General features: G+C 42.6%; 1 protein-coding gene across 4 annotated transcripts in view; it reads left to right on the forward strand.

The window, feature by feature from the left end:
- Window positions 1–1,124: 1,124 nt before the first annotated feature.
- Rai14 (retinoic acid induced 14) overlaps window positions 1,125–14,940 on the forward strand; it is a 136,125-nt gene continuing 122,309 nt past the window's right edge. For 2 of the 4 annotated variants that reach the window (XM_071612649.1, XM_034636109.2), the window contains exon 1: window positions 1,125–1,333. The gene's annotated coding sequence lies outside the window, so the exon portion shown is untranslated. Of the gene's footprint in view, window positions 1,334–2,417; window positions 2,478–9,301; window positions 9,321–14,940 lie in introns of those variants that run through there. The other 2 variants (XM_071612650.1, XM_071612651.1) reach the window with 2 other exon arrangements.

Consider the following 14,940-nt stretch of genomic DNA (forward strand, 5'->3'; position numbering starts at 1 on the left):
TGCTAGTTAGGCAGCTTTTGTTTCCTATTTGGCAAGTTCACCTATGAAAGCTAAGACAGGCAGTTCCCTTGGGGGGATGGGACTAGGGGAAGGAGCAGATAAAAGTCTGATCTATAGTAGTTAAGACATGGCCAAAGACATTATAAACTGAACTGTCAGGGTGAATTTCACTTTTGTTGGAATGGCTGTTTTTCCTCTTAAGCAGATGATTTACAGTAGATCCCAGGAAGTACCATACCATTTATTTATTCTAGAAAGCTTTCTCCTTGTGTAAAGGATGCAGCACTAACCAGAAGTGTGGAGCTTTGGTGAATAAAACTTTGTAAGTCCTAGCTGTTTAGCATGGCTAGAATGCATGGAAAAACCGGGCCAAATTAGATGAGTAGGTGGGGAGCTTTGAAATCCTTGGAATTATTGGAGGACTCCATCAAGGTTCAAAGTCCAGGTCCTAGTGAGCTGAAGGAGAGAGGCTGTAGGGGTCTAGGGCCTTGAGCCCTTAGCCGGTTCCCACTGGTCATGCGGCCAGTCAGTTCAGGCTGTAGATGTCTCCCTTTTAACTCCTAAGCAAAGAACTACTTAACGCTGGTAGTTAGTTCTGTCTTGCCACCTGATGAGTGTCAGAGACAGACTCCAACCAATTGCTTCAGTCCCGAGAAAATGAACACATTTTAGTTTGCTTTCTGTTCAATGATTTTCGGAAATATAACCGACCCGGTTCTGGTTAGAAGGGGGCTTGGATCAGTTACTTTCAACATCCTCCACGATCAAAAAAGACTTTAGAAGTGGATCAGAAATGAGCACTATTTGGGATCTCATCCGATCCAGGGGTCGGAGCCGGGGTGGCTCTACGAACTTCAGGTTAAGATGATGACACGGATCCGCGGAGAAGGGTCCCACGATCCGCACAGACTAAAGGCAGGCCAGGGACGCCCAGGGCGCGCGGGCGCGGGGTCGGGGACGCAGCCGGAGACTCGCCGGCGGGGGCACCCCCGTAGGTCCCGACCCGAGCGCCGGGCCGGGTCACCTGACTCACGGAATTTGGGGCCGCGCTGGGCTGAAGGGGAGGGGAATGGCTAGCACCTCCCTTCCCGCTCCCCCTGGATCCAGGTCGGCGGGGGCCGGCGCCCGGCGGCCACGTGGTGGTGCTGCGGCTGCCCCCGCCCCGCCGGCCCAGCCAGGGAGCCGCGGCGCCCACTGACCCCCGCAGCGGGAAGGAGGAGGGACGGAGGCGCAGGAAGCCGACAGGAAGCGAGCCCGGCGGCCGCGTTTTCCTGGGGAAGCCGCGGGAGGGGTGGCGCAGCCAGCAGGGCCCGGGAGCGGCCGCCTCGATGGGGTGAGTGCGCGTCGCCGAGAGTTGCGAGGCTCCCGGCGCGGGGTCCCGGCCCACGGGGTCCCCTCCTTTGTGTCTGCAGCTCGGGCCAGGGAGGCGGCGCGGCGCGGCGGACGGCCCCGGGCTGAGCGGCTTAGCGGGCGGCAGCCAGGGTCCCGCCAGCAGCGCCCGATCCGCCGCCCGCCGCCGACTGTCCGCGGAGGACAGATGGGACACGGGGAAGAGGAGGGTGGCGGGGATCTGGGGAGAGAGAGAGGGAGGACCGGCCAAGTTAGGAAAAGGGGGTCCTCCTCCTGCCGCCCCGCCCCGCGACTCGCCGGCGGGCTGGGGCAGGGCCGAGCTCGGGGTTCTGCGGAGGGAGCGCCGGTGGGAATGAATGACCAGACCCGGGTGCGCCCCGGGTCAGCACCCTGCCCACCTGCGTCGCCCTTCCCGGCGTCCCGCTCCCCCCGGGTCCCTGCTTTGGGACTCGACCCGCCTCCCCGCTGAACTTGGAGGAGCTGGGGAAGGAGGTGTTAGCTGGGGACTCCGCGGCTCCGCAAGACCCAGGGACCGCTATTGTTCTTTTTCTGGCTCCCGAGAGCCGCTCAGCTGGCCGAAGGGCGCAGAAGAGACCACTTCGAGCCCGCCACAGTCCCCTGCCCACCGCCCCCTTGTCCCTATACTCGCCGCGGACCCGAGGAGGCTGGAGGAGGGATGCTGGAGTGAGGCAGACTCGCGGTAGCTGGGACTTTGGGAAAAAGGAGGATGTGGAGCCGCCAGAGGGGCTCCCGCCATCTCCCGCGACCCCGACCCGGGAGGGCGGCATCTTTGACTCATCTTCCTTTCGCTGCGGGCTTGGACAGTTTGTGTCCACGGTTTAGATTTTGCAGTTTGCAGCGTTCATTTCTTAACCCCCTTTGGGCTTCATATCCCCTTCTGGAGAAAGGGGGCCTCAAAACCTGAAGAGGCAACAGACGGGAGATTAAGATAAATGGAGCCCAGTGCGCCGAGAAGGCCTGGGCAGGGGCTGTGTGTTCAGGCTTCCCTTTCTTTTCCAAGGAGCTCAGCTCGGCGCAACTTTGTTTGCAGTGCTGATTGGGGCAAATCTGCGGATTCCAGGCCGCTCAGCTCGGATCTGCGGCTTCCCTTCGCAGTAGACTCACAGGTGATTCGCCTGGGATTCCCTTCCCAGAGAGTAGAGTACCGAACTGCCTGGGATGGGGAGGGAAAAAATAGCTTGCTCTCTGGGGAATGTGACCTTAAGGCCTAAAAGACCAGGCCAAGAGAGGAGCTGGTTTTGTCTTTCAGTAGGATTTAGCAGAAGCTCTTTGGCGCGAAGGCTCACACCTCCCTGGTTTGACTGAGTTGGAGAAAAGACTGAATCACAGGGAGGCTGGATTTTGATAGCTCTAACTGCGACGTGCTCAGCCCTGTTCACTCGCGTGGCTGTGAGTTTTATTACTGATGAATATAATTCGATAATATTTTAAAAATGATAACTAACAGGTAAGATGTTTTCTGCCTTGGTATTATAAGACAATTGGTTTTATCGGAAGAAATGTATCCAGTTGTTAATGTTTTAACCAGTGTTTGCTTAAGAGACGTAAGAGAGCCTGGGCTGCCACACGACTTTAATCTGTATTCACTGAAATGCTTCATTAATGAATTTATTGTAGCATTTTCCATTTTAAGTACATTCCTTAAATTTGTTTTATAACCCTTCCTACCCCAAGCTGGGGATCAAATCCAGGGCCTTGGACATTCTAGCACTCTGCCACAGAGCTTCAACACATATCCCTTTTATGACTTTTTGAGAGTACTGATGGTGGTTAAACCCCAGTTGAAATTTTTTTTTACTCTTATCTATGAAATTGAGTAAGAAGAATGGATGCAGAGCCTCTGGAAATTCAATGGAAGAATGAATATAATATGATATATATGATATATCCCCGCCCACTGGTACTATGACAATGAAATTCTGTTTCCAGACTGCTGTTTCTCAATGCATCTTAGAGGTAGGTACACCTACCATTCCTCTTTGCTATTTTTTGTTGCTAGGTATCAACCCAGTTCCTGAGGCATGCTGAGCACATACTCTGAACTATACCCCAAACTTCCTGCACACCAGCCCCCATGTTTGTTTGTTTGCACAGGGGATAGAACCCAGGGGCACTTAACTACTGAGCAATGTCTTTAGCCCTTTTTTATATTTTATTTTGAGACAGGGTCTTGCTAAGTTGCTTAGGGTCTTGGTAATTTGCTGAAGCTGGCTTTGAACTTTTGATCCTCCTGCCTCAGCCTCAGGAGCCTCTGGGATTAGAGGCATGCACCACCACACCCAGCAGCCCCCAAGCTTTAAAAGTGAAGAAACTGAGATTTGGAGGTTAAGGGCAATTCCCTTGGAGTGTGGTGGATAACTTTTGTTTTTTCCTTTCTTCTGAAATAAAAAGAAATCTGAAATATTTCAAACATACATCAAAAGAGAATACAGCAAGACATTCATGTTTTACTGCCTAGGTTTAAGAGTTGCTTAAAATGCCCCCTCCCTCAATAAAATAAACTGCAACTCAGTTTTTGTTTTTTTTAACCCATCCCTCCTCCTCTTCCTCCAGTTCCAAGGAACCACTAATGCAGAGTTACTACATACAGTTCTCAAGCACGCTTGATACTTCTGTGTATTATATATCCCCCAGAATATGTTTGTGTTTAGCATTTTACATAAATGGCATGATTCCATATACATACAGCATTGCATTTTTAAACTCCTCATTATGTTTTTTTTGAGGTACATGTAGATCTTTATTCGTGTCAGCTGCTATAGAGAATTCTAGTGTACAAATAAATTATAGTCTACTCATTCCCTTGCCAAGAGAAAATTAGGAGTTTCTAATTTTTCACTGTTACAAGCACCTTTTTCTGCTGAGGGGAAATCTGTTACAATAACAAACAGTGGTACAATACACATCCTGAAACAGGTCCCTTTGTGCACAGATTTTCTCTGTTACATGCCTATATAGTTAGTTGCTGAGTAATAAGATCTAGGCCCAGCTGCATTTATTATTTAATACCCCAACAAATATTTAGGTTATTTACGGTTTCTTGGCTATCTGTTGAATGAAAAAGTGAAATTGATCAATTTTAAACTCAAAGAACTTAGCTTACATTGGTTAGCTATATTATTTTATTTTTCAAAAATATGTTTTAAATAAGAAGAGTGCCTCTTCATTAAAAAGTTGAAACATAAGACAAAAACCATTGTGCTGAGTTTGGCATCCTTTGTACTAAAGCCTTTCTCAGCTAGTTGTTGGTTGTGTCTTCTTGGATTACTCACTCAATCTCCTCTTCCTCATTTCTTCCTTGGTGAGACTAAGGGGTTCAGGAAGCAGTTCCAAAGGCACATTCCTGCCCTAAGAGTTTATGAAAATGTGGCTGTGTTAGGGATATATTTTGCCCCAATGGTAACCCCTTAAACTGGAAGGAGTTTAAGGCACACATTATTATTTCTTCAAACAGCCAGGCATATTCCATCTTCTGAGCCTTTACATTTGCTGTTCCCTCTGCCTAGAGAGCTCTTCCTCTAGTACCTACATGTCTGTGCCCTCCTCCCCTGAGGTGTTCAATCAGACATCTCTTTTCCTGCTGGATTTTTTTGATACCTCTTCCTTCTGGGTTTTCCTCTATGATACTTACCCACATTGCCAAATAATTTATGTTAGCATTGCTGGTCTTTTCCATATTATAAAAGTCCATGATAGCAGGGACTTTATCTCTCTCATTCACTGATATATCCCTAGTGGCTAGAACAGTGTCAGCACATAGTAGGTACTCAATTATTTGATGAACAAAGGAATATAATACTTTTTGTTGTGATTTTCAACTTGAAATTTCTCTTTTAGTATATATCAGAATTACCTAATTATATTGGTTGTTTCATGGCTGTAACTGAGATTCCCAAATGTCATATTTATAGGTTCTAACAGGGTAAAAACCATGTTTTTAAGAAACTACTCTGTTTAAATCCATGGATAAATCCCATGGATTTTTTTTTTTTTTAATCCAACATTTTCTCTAAACCTGAATTCAAAGAAAGACATGATAACATGGTGCTTGGTAGCATGCTTACCTTCCTTTTCCCCGATAACCTAGTTTTCCAGTGTAGTTTATATGGAGGGTGCATAATGGTGGGATGCTGACCCCCCTGTTCCACAGAAAACATCTGTCCAAACAGGCCAGCAACCATCTCCAACAATAGCAGCCACTGGATTTCTATGAATGAATATTTCTCTGAATCATCATAGGGTATATTCATCATTACCCTGACTTTGTGTCTTCATTAATCTTTTAAAATATTTGTTTTTTTAGTTGCAAGTGGACACAATAACCTTTATTTTATTTTTATGTGGTGCTGAGGATCGAACCCAGTGCCTCATGCATGCTAAGCGAGCGCTCTACCACTGAACCACAACCCCAGCCCTGTGTCTTCATTTCTAATGGTATCTTGGGAGTAAAGACAGGATAATGACCTTAATTAGAAGATCTAGGAACAACCCATGTGTTGTAAGTACCTAGAAATATTCTTAAGAACTGTCACATTGTAAATTCCTTAATTTATGGCACAGAAAGCATTCACTGTCACAGTGTTGTGCATTGTTTTGTAAAAGCCAACTGAATTTTCTTTACTTTGCATGATGAGTATAAGACTTGACAAAACAAAGCTAAATATATCAAAGCCTCTTGGGTATGTTTTAAGTGGGTGATAAGGAAATGAGACTAGATTTTCTTCTGGTTAGCTACATTGGTATACCTACTGATGTTTCTTCCGGTTAGCTATACAGATATACCTACTGAATAATAAGGTCTAGACCCAGCTGTATTTATTATTTAATTCCACAACAAATATCTAGGGTAATTTAGGGTCTCTTGGCTACCTGTTGAATGAAAACGTGAAAATGATCAATTTTAAATTCAAAGAACTTAGATTACATTGGTTATCTATATTATTTTTCAAAAATATGTTTTAAATAAGAAGAGTGTCTCTTCATTAAAATTCACTAGAGTACATCTATTTTATCCTCTGAAGTAAAATGACAATGAAAGAAATCAGAATATTATGGATCAAGATAGGCTTCCTTGATTCTAAAGCTGAAAACTATATGTATAGAATTATATGATTTATTAGTAAAGTGCAGCATAATCAAAAGGATTCCTTCTCTTACCCTTGCATTGGAAAGTATAGGTATCTCCTGTTTCCCAAGTCCAGCCATCTACAATGAACAAAATCTGATCTAGTCTTGAACATCATACTCACTGATGGATGCCAGTAAATTCAGTCAGCATTTTAAAAAAGTAATTTTGCAGACTTAGCCATGTATTTACAAACAGAGCATTCTTCTACTTAATTGAAGGAAGTGTACTTTATTCTTTAACTTTATATTCTATGTGTCCAGTACAGTATCTGTCACATAGTTATTAACTTACTGAAGTAGATATACGTACGTGTTCCAGAGGTCACTAACCCCCAGATGGTGGCTATCAGACATAGAGTCATCTAGTCTTGAGGATATAAATGACAATCAAAAGGTAGAGGAGTACGGAGAGCCAGCAGCAAAATGCAAGTTGAAGCTCAGAAGATGTGAAAGAAACACCTCCCCTCTATGTTCACTAGTTGGGGGAAGTTTGTACATTGTTTTGTCTGTTTCACTAGCTGTTTATTGTTGTTTGTTTTTAAATATCACCTCATCTACTTCTCTAATCTTATCTGTGATCTTATCTAGTCCTTTCTGGATATTCACTAGAAATGACATTCACTGGAAATTATAAAGGACTCTTCCTTGATTCTAAATAAGTAGAACCCAAATGTAAGAAAAGTTGGTTGTAGTCCAAGAAACTCACTGTTCAGAAGAAGAAATGCATGGACTCCTTTTCTTTTCATATATTTTTCTTAATTTATACTTTGTGAACACTAATGTTTATTACCAAGTAACCCAAAATAAGCTATTCATTATGTACTATATCATTTTCCCTCACAGTCATGTATTATATTGCAATAATATATTGTTTATTGGCTTTTTAAACCTCAGCCTAATTTTCTTATCCCCATTGGGTATTGTAATTGATAAAAGAAGTCTTTGTGTTTTTTTTTTCATGATTTCTAGAATGTTCTAGAATATCTAGAATGCTTTTTCTTTCTTTGTAAAGAGCTGAATAACTCTAAAATTAAAAGCAGCAACAGCTTGCTTCTACCTCTTTTCACTTTCACTGTCCCTGACCAGTTGCTTTGCTGGCTAAAGTGGTAGACCCTCAGTCAGAAAGCCGTGGCAGAGCTCACTGGCGGGGATATGTGGCCCAATAACTCTTTATTTTTCATGGGGGTAGGGGAGACAAGTAAAGTATTTCTCTTCAAGGGGAATATATTTTGCAAATCAAGCACAATCATGTAGCAATGAATCTGAAATATTTTTAAGTCATAGGTGGACAGTTTTTGCAATTCAGATGCAGGTTCTGGGCTGTTTTTCCCTGGGAGAAATTTGCTTATTTAAGATGATGCCATATGTTCATAATTTTTATCAGTTTCAAAAAGTTCTTGGAACTCTCTGCCTTAAGGCCATTTTCTGGCCCTTTTTGGAATATTTAGATAAAGAACCTGAGATCTATTGAATGTACCTGAAAACTTTGTGTGTTTCTCCTGTTTCCTTTAGTAGCCACCTCTGAAGGGTAAAGAATTACAATTAAGAGGGATCTGTTTTCTGTCATGTGCTACTGTCTCCCAGGACAGCTGGATGACCTGTCATATATGAGTAAAAGGCAGTAATTTTCAGTTTTAGTCCCTCAATTGGAAAACAAGTCACTGGTTGCTATACCAACCAGTCTATAATGTTGAGCATTTTTAGTAGCTATTTCTACTGGATGCAATAAAATACTATTAGAAGTAATAAAAAGTGGCTCTGTGGTATGACTGTTTCACAGAGATGTGGAGAATTCTAAGGATGGGCCTTGAGCTTCTTGCCCAAGGCTAATACATCTCTTGGTCTGGAGTTGGGCCTGTCCCCAAATAGCAGCAGCAGCTTCCTGGCGTTATTGTAGGAAGGAATGGAAACACCCTAGGCTGTACCTGACAGCTCTCCTTGGCTCACAGGTTAGGCCTTTCAGTGCTCAGCCCAGTGAGGAAATATCCCAACTCACTCCCTATTTCTCCTTTCTCATCTTGGTCTCCCAACTGATGAGGGCCAGTGGAGCCCAGGAAAAGATAGGCCACATTTCCTAGTTGGAGAGCTGAACCTCAGTAGGGTATCTGTTCTTGCAGAGCAAAACATCCTTCTGTGAAGTAGCAGATGCTGGAAGAAGGCACTGCTGATGTCACACACTTCCAGAACTTCTGTTCATGTTCAGGTGACAACCTTAACCCATTGAAGTAAAAAAAAAATAATGACACCCCAAAAGATGCTGCCTGGCATACAACAGAGGTTGCCCAACGGAAGCTCTTTCAACAAGTCGGTTTAATTCACTTGAACACCTTCTCTGTGGCAGGCACTTTGCTAGTCAGGGCTAGTCTTACTCTCTGTTAGATTTCCCACGAGTGGTACGTGTTGATGGGCTAATCGAATGTTTGGAGATCCCTGGATGAACGGCAAACCTGCCCTCGTGGGCTTAGATTTTTAAACAGGGTAAAACATGTCCACAATCTGCTAACAGTACAAGGTAGACTGTATGGGTGGTTGGAATGGGGTGGTGAGGATATAAACAACAGAGGATGCCCAGAGAAGTGAAAAATGACCCCTTGAAAAGAGATGAAAAGAGGCAGGGCTAGACATGACCTGGGTTCTGGCTGCTTACAGCACTGGGCTCCTCAACTTTTATGTGTCCCTGTGACCTTGGGAATCCTAACATAGCTAATTGTAATTGTTACAGATGAAGAAGACTTGTTTAGACTTGGACAGTTCACTTTGAAGAATAGGGTGGAAATTGGGAGCCTCAGATGAGGCCAATGGCATACAGCAGCAGCATGAAGGTGAGGGAATTTGTGGAACCCCCCACCCCCAGCATCTGCTGAGTGACAACCTCATAGACAAATCTATTGTCAAGCTTTGTCAGTGAGTTAGCAGATTCTGCGTGGAGCCGCTTAATTTGACAAGAACGTTCAAGTAATTTGAACATCTCCCGTGAAAGTCAACATGTTAGTGATTGAGCATTTTTCAGAAATGAGGAGTACTGACTTGTGGTGCTGAGAGAAGCCACCTCCTCCCAGCCACTTGGAGGATGCGGCCATGTATGAGCCAAAAGTATCATGGGCTGCATTTTCTTTCTTCCCCATGAAAGACAGCCTCAAGGAAAAGATGAGATAGGATCCAGTCACAAACAGATGCCAGAATCCTTCATGAACTGTGTGAGGAGGACCCCTGCTCTCTCCAAGCAACTCTTTCTAGACTGAGTCCGCATGCATCATGGGTAGAAGTTGTTTCCGATGCTCTTCGTTTAAAGTAAAAACTGGGTCTTCGTTTAAAGTAAAAAATCCTTAGCTTTTATTTGGGGCTGATAACAGTTTTTTTCTTGAGGAAGAAAAGTCATATTTCTTTTCTGTGAGTTCTTTCTAATTGGAAAAAAGAATATTGAACATACAGGCCTAGAAAGGATAACCGATATCCATTTGCCTACCATCCAGATTTCTTGGAGCCAGACTGCCTGCCTGCCTGCCTTCCTTCTCCCCTTCCTCCCTTCCCCCTTCTCTCATTCTTAAGGGAAACTTCACGGTGACATTTATCTATATGAACTGGGGGTATAGCTCAGTTGGTAGAGTTCCTGCCTCCCATGCACAAGGCCCTGGGTTCAATTCCCAGCACCATGAAAAAAAAACGCTTTTTCTACATTTATCTATATGTGTATGTCCACTTGGCACTCTTGATGAATTCCTAGGTAATTAGATTCTTTCTCTACTGTACAACGTTATTACAATGTTGGGAGTGCTTTTATTTACTTTTTCTACTGATTTTCTTCTAGTCTCTAAAAGCCAGAGAGGCAGGCGGAGTGCAGTGCTTCCTCCAGAGATGTCCATCCCAAGCCCATCTTTTTGCTGATGGACTGGTGGCTCTGCTACCATTTGTGCCTTGTTTGGCAAGAAGCTTGCTTTCCTTCTCTCCTTTAAAAGCACTCCTGATTACTTTAAGTGCATACCCCCTGGAACAAAGGGTGTTTGATTCCCATGGCAGTGAAAGTGGGTGTTTATATGCACCCTGGCAAGAGAATCAGAAAGAGCAGCTCACCCTACCCTGTTGCTATCTGCTTCAGGCCTAGGTGGCCGCCTGCCGGCTGTGGGTGCTTTTGTGTGGCTTCCAGAGCAAGTATCACCTTTACTCCCCTGCCCCATTCCTGTCTTCTTGGGTGGCTTTTAAAGGACTTTACTTTAATATTGGTGCTTTTCATTATCCTGAATAATTGCAGTGTTTCATTTTTTTAATAGCTCAAAGAGAGAGAGAGAGAGATGTTTGCATAATTTCTTAAGGAACAAAAATGTCCTAATATAGGGAAGTAAGTATCAGACATTCTGCTTTTTCCAAATTGTTGCTAAAACATGAAAACCCCCACCCCAACCTGTGCCTTGTGAGCTCAGTTGAGTATAAAAGTAGTCACTTCATTTGTCTATAATTAGTTATCTTTATATTTTCTCTGATACGATCTTGGTGTCATTAGGAAAACTATGGAAAAGAATTTGACTGGTTAAGTTTAATAAAATTATTTGTTAAGCATATGCTCCACATATGAGAAGAACAAAGAAGTAAAGAAGCTATGCTCCCCCAGATGAGGCAGGGGATGGTAGTGAGGGCCAACAGCTGGCAGGGGGAATACCTTTTGCAAATTGGTCCTTTCAGACTATGTGCTAGAAGCAATTCTGAGGATGCTTCCAACTTTAAAGGCAACTGAGTTTTTCCTTTGTTTATTAATACTAAAATGGTGATCTGTTGATCAAACTTTTCTTTATTATTAGTTGTCTAATACATACCCCAGTGTTATTTTGGGCTCAAAAATTGAGCCTCGGTTAAATCTAGCTGCCTTCCATTTGTAAGCAAGAAACTTTCTATGCTGTAATTTGTTAATATGGAACCTGGGAATAGTAATAATAATAATAATAATAATAATGGCAGTATTTCCAAAGTGATTATATTAGAGGAGATATTACTTGTTTCTAATGAAATTAAAAAATAAAATTATGCAAGATAAAATAAAATAAATTTCAAAGCATTCTAAATAAATGACACCTATTTGTGGCTTTTATTGTCACTGATAATGCTATCTATTTCTCTTCCAACCTGCTTTTAAAGAATTGTAGATTTGTTGGCCAAAATGATTATAATATGTATCAATAAAAGGAGGTGGCCTCGGGCTGGGGATGTGGCTCAAGCGATAGCGTGCTCGCCTGGCATGTGTGTGGCCTGGGTTCGATCCTCAGCACCACATACAAACAAAGATGTTGTGTCCACCGAAAACTAAAAAGAAAAATAAATAAATATTAAAAAATTCTCTCTCTCTCTAAAAAAAAAAAAAATTTAAAAGAAGGAGGTGGCCTCATGTGTTATTGTTAACACATTGTAGTTAGCAACTGTATTTCTCTGTTTTAGTCTTCTTGTTAGTCCTTCTATTATCATGTCACTTTGTAATGTGGACATTGTAAAGATGCAGTTCCTTTGGTAATGACCAGTCTTGTTCCAAATTGCATTAACAGGTTCCACATAGAACTTGTCTTGCTTCAATCATAATCTAAACACAACAGTAAAATCTCAGCTAAATTGAAGATGGTAGTACTTAGTGTGAAGTTAAATACCCTTTTGCCTCCTTTGGAAAACTGTTCAACAGTTATCGAGAAAAGTATAAACCTGTTTTCTGAATAGCATATGATTGGGTAACAGTTGAGTTCATGTAGATTGGGTCTCTATCCTGAGTGCAATAAAATTTTTGGTTATTTTTTCTTCTGTATGAGACTGTGAACCTTTTAAACTATAACTTTCAATCACTGTTTCATCACTAACTTGCAATATTTACTGAACCTGAGTTTTATGATCTTATGGTAGTAAAGGAATTGAAGCTGGTAGCATAAATATTTTCTGCTTAATTTTTATCCTGCCTTGTTAATAAGATACTGCTGCTATCTTTGTAGGGAAAATCTAAATTATCACTATTAGAGATGCAAATCACTAATAGAGGCTACATAGGCAATTTAAAATATTTTGGTAGCCACAGTAAGAAAAAAAAGATGAACTTAATTCATTACTTCATTTTATATATCAGCCAAAATGTCATCATTTCCAACACATAATCAATACTTATTAGAGACATAGCTGGAATTCTTTTTTCCTAGTAAATCTTTGAAATCCATTGTGTATTTTCATTTTGTGCTGGTCACACTTTAATGCTCAGTAGCTAGCTAGAGGTGTAGCTTAGTGGTAGAATGCTTGGCTGGCATGTATGAGACCATGGGTTCCATCCCCAGTGCCAGCAAAAAAAAGATTCCAAATGCTCAGTGGCCACAAATGGCTAATGGCTGTAGTATTGGACAGCACTGGTGTAACTAAGTAATATGACTTCATTTAATTCCTGTAACTACAGAACTATCTGGTATCTAGAATGCCCTCCACAAATGGGTGTTCAGTTAAGTTTCTCTATGCCTTTATCTGATGAACTGGTGTTTTGCTCTTGGCTTCAATCCTTTTTTTTGTACAGAAACACAATAACTTCATCAAAAACTGATAGTACATGGTATAATAGGCATTTGAGCTTTTGGTGTAGAAATCTGAATCTCTGCCTTTGTGCCAGTAAGCCACATGGACTTTTTTTCGTAGCAAGACTGATTTTGTAGGCAAAAGATTGTATGCAATCCACTTTTCTATATCAGTTGTGTAGGTGCTTGGCTCATGTTCATATTCAATGCATATGACATGAGTAAAGTAGTATAGGATTCTTATCTTTACTCTTAAATTGCAAGTTTTTGAATATCCATGAGGTCTTTCTATGTAAAACCTGGTAGCATCAAGTACAAGGTATGTAGGCTTGCAGATGTGTGGGGAATTGGAGCATATTAAATCTTTGTTACACTGATGGAAGCATTATTCATCCTTTTTTTAAATCATATTTCATACATTAGATTCAAGTGGGTTATGAACTCCCATTTTTACCCCAAATAGAGATTGCTGTTTGATTTTTATGCCTAAACACAGAACATGGTTGGAAATGGAATGAGAGAAGGTCTAGTGTTTCAAATGCAGTGAAGAGAAGTGTATCTTCACCAGGCAGGTATTTGAGGCCCCCCATGTCACAGGCATGGAATAAATACCTGGTGGTTTCTAATGGAAAAAGATCTGAAAGGCTTTTCCATTTGCACTGCCAGGGTAGTCATGTGGCAAATCCAGGCTGGCCTAGCCCCTTGGTGTTTGAGACACTGTGTTAGGCTTCTCTTCTAGGTTTCTTGTTCAGAATGAATTAGGGTGACTGACTATATTTGCATATCATATCTTTACACTATTCAAGGATAACTGCTCAGAGGAATATCGTTGGACCTTGAACACTACATCCCCCCGGCCCCTCCAGACTCCCAGGGAAGCCAACTCAGTGTTTCTCTCTCCTTGTTCCTTCCTATCCTAAAGGTTTCTTCTGTTTGGCTTCAGAAACAGAAACAGCTTCCTTATTTTTTTCTTCATACCCCCTCATCTCTATAGAGCCAAGTCCCTTGGAAGCAGAGGGGCTGAGGTCTACCTCATCTCCAAACCCCAACCACTAGTTCCAATTGGACCCAGCTGTGACAGTGACTTTTTATTTTGTAAAAATTTTTAAAATAGTCTAACCTATTCATTTCCAATTGACTGTGATTATTTTCACTGTTGGTCTGGTCTCTGTAGAAGAGCCAGAAAGAACTTACTCTCAGAATGGAATAGGCCAGAAGACCCATGCTTGGGCTGCTGGCAAAGTCTTCTGTGGAGACTGTACCTCAGTCATAGTGGAGAATGAACAGAACACTTTGAAGGTGGAATTCAGGTGCAAGGACACAGAGCAGATCAAATCAGGTTAGGGAGCAGCTAGTGACTAAACAAGTGAATGCCCTCCCTAACACAGGTTCCGAGGGGACATTGCAGGACAGCTCATTGTGTTAATTTCGTTTAGTTTCCAGAGAGTATATATTTCACTTCTGTAGGTTCATGAAGTAAATTTAGCTACTGACTTCAGAGATGGGCTGAACAGACTGCACACCCACTACAACTGGAAGTTCTTTTTCACTGTCTGAGATGATAGACTAAGCATGACTGAGTGGGTGAGAAGGCACCAAAGCATCCGTCAGCATTCTTACATTGCCAGTGACAGAACTAGCAGGGCCTCCAGGATCACTGGAAGCAGCCCCCTCCCCTGCTCTTCCCTTCCTGTCTTAAGCCAGCTTTCTGCACAGCCTAGAACTGGGTCCTGGAAGCTGCCAGGTTCACATTTTTCAGCTTCTTCATTAAAGAGGAAAGTTTCCACTCCCCTGACCCCAATGCCAAGAATCCCAAGTCTCTCTGAAAAGTCCTGATGATACTTTCCCATTTCTATGGAGCAGCCACTGCCAGAATGACCTGGGTGGGTGGGGAGAGAAGAGAAAGAAGGCTGGGCTCTGC

The sequence above is a fragment of the Marmota flaviventris genome, chromosome 5 (genome assembly GCF_047511675.1).
Source record: "Marmota flaviventris isolate mMarFla1 chromosome 5, mMarFla1.hap1, whole genome shotgun sequence".
Lineage (NCBI taxonomy): Eukaryota > Metazoa > Chordata > Mammalia > Rodentia > Sciuridae > Marmota > Marmota flaviventris.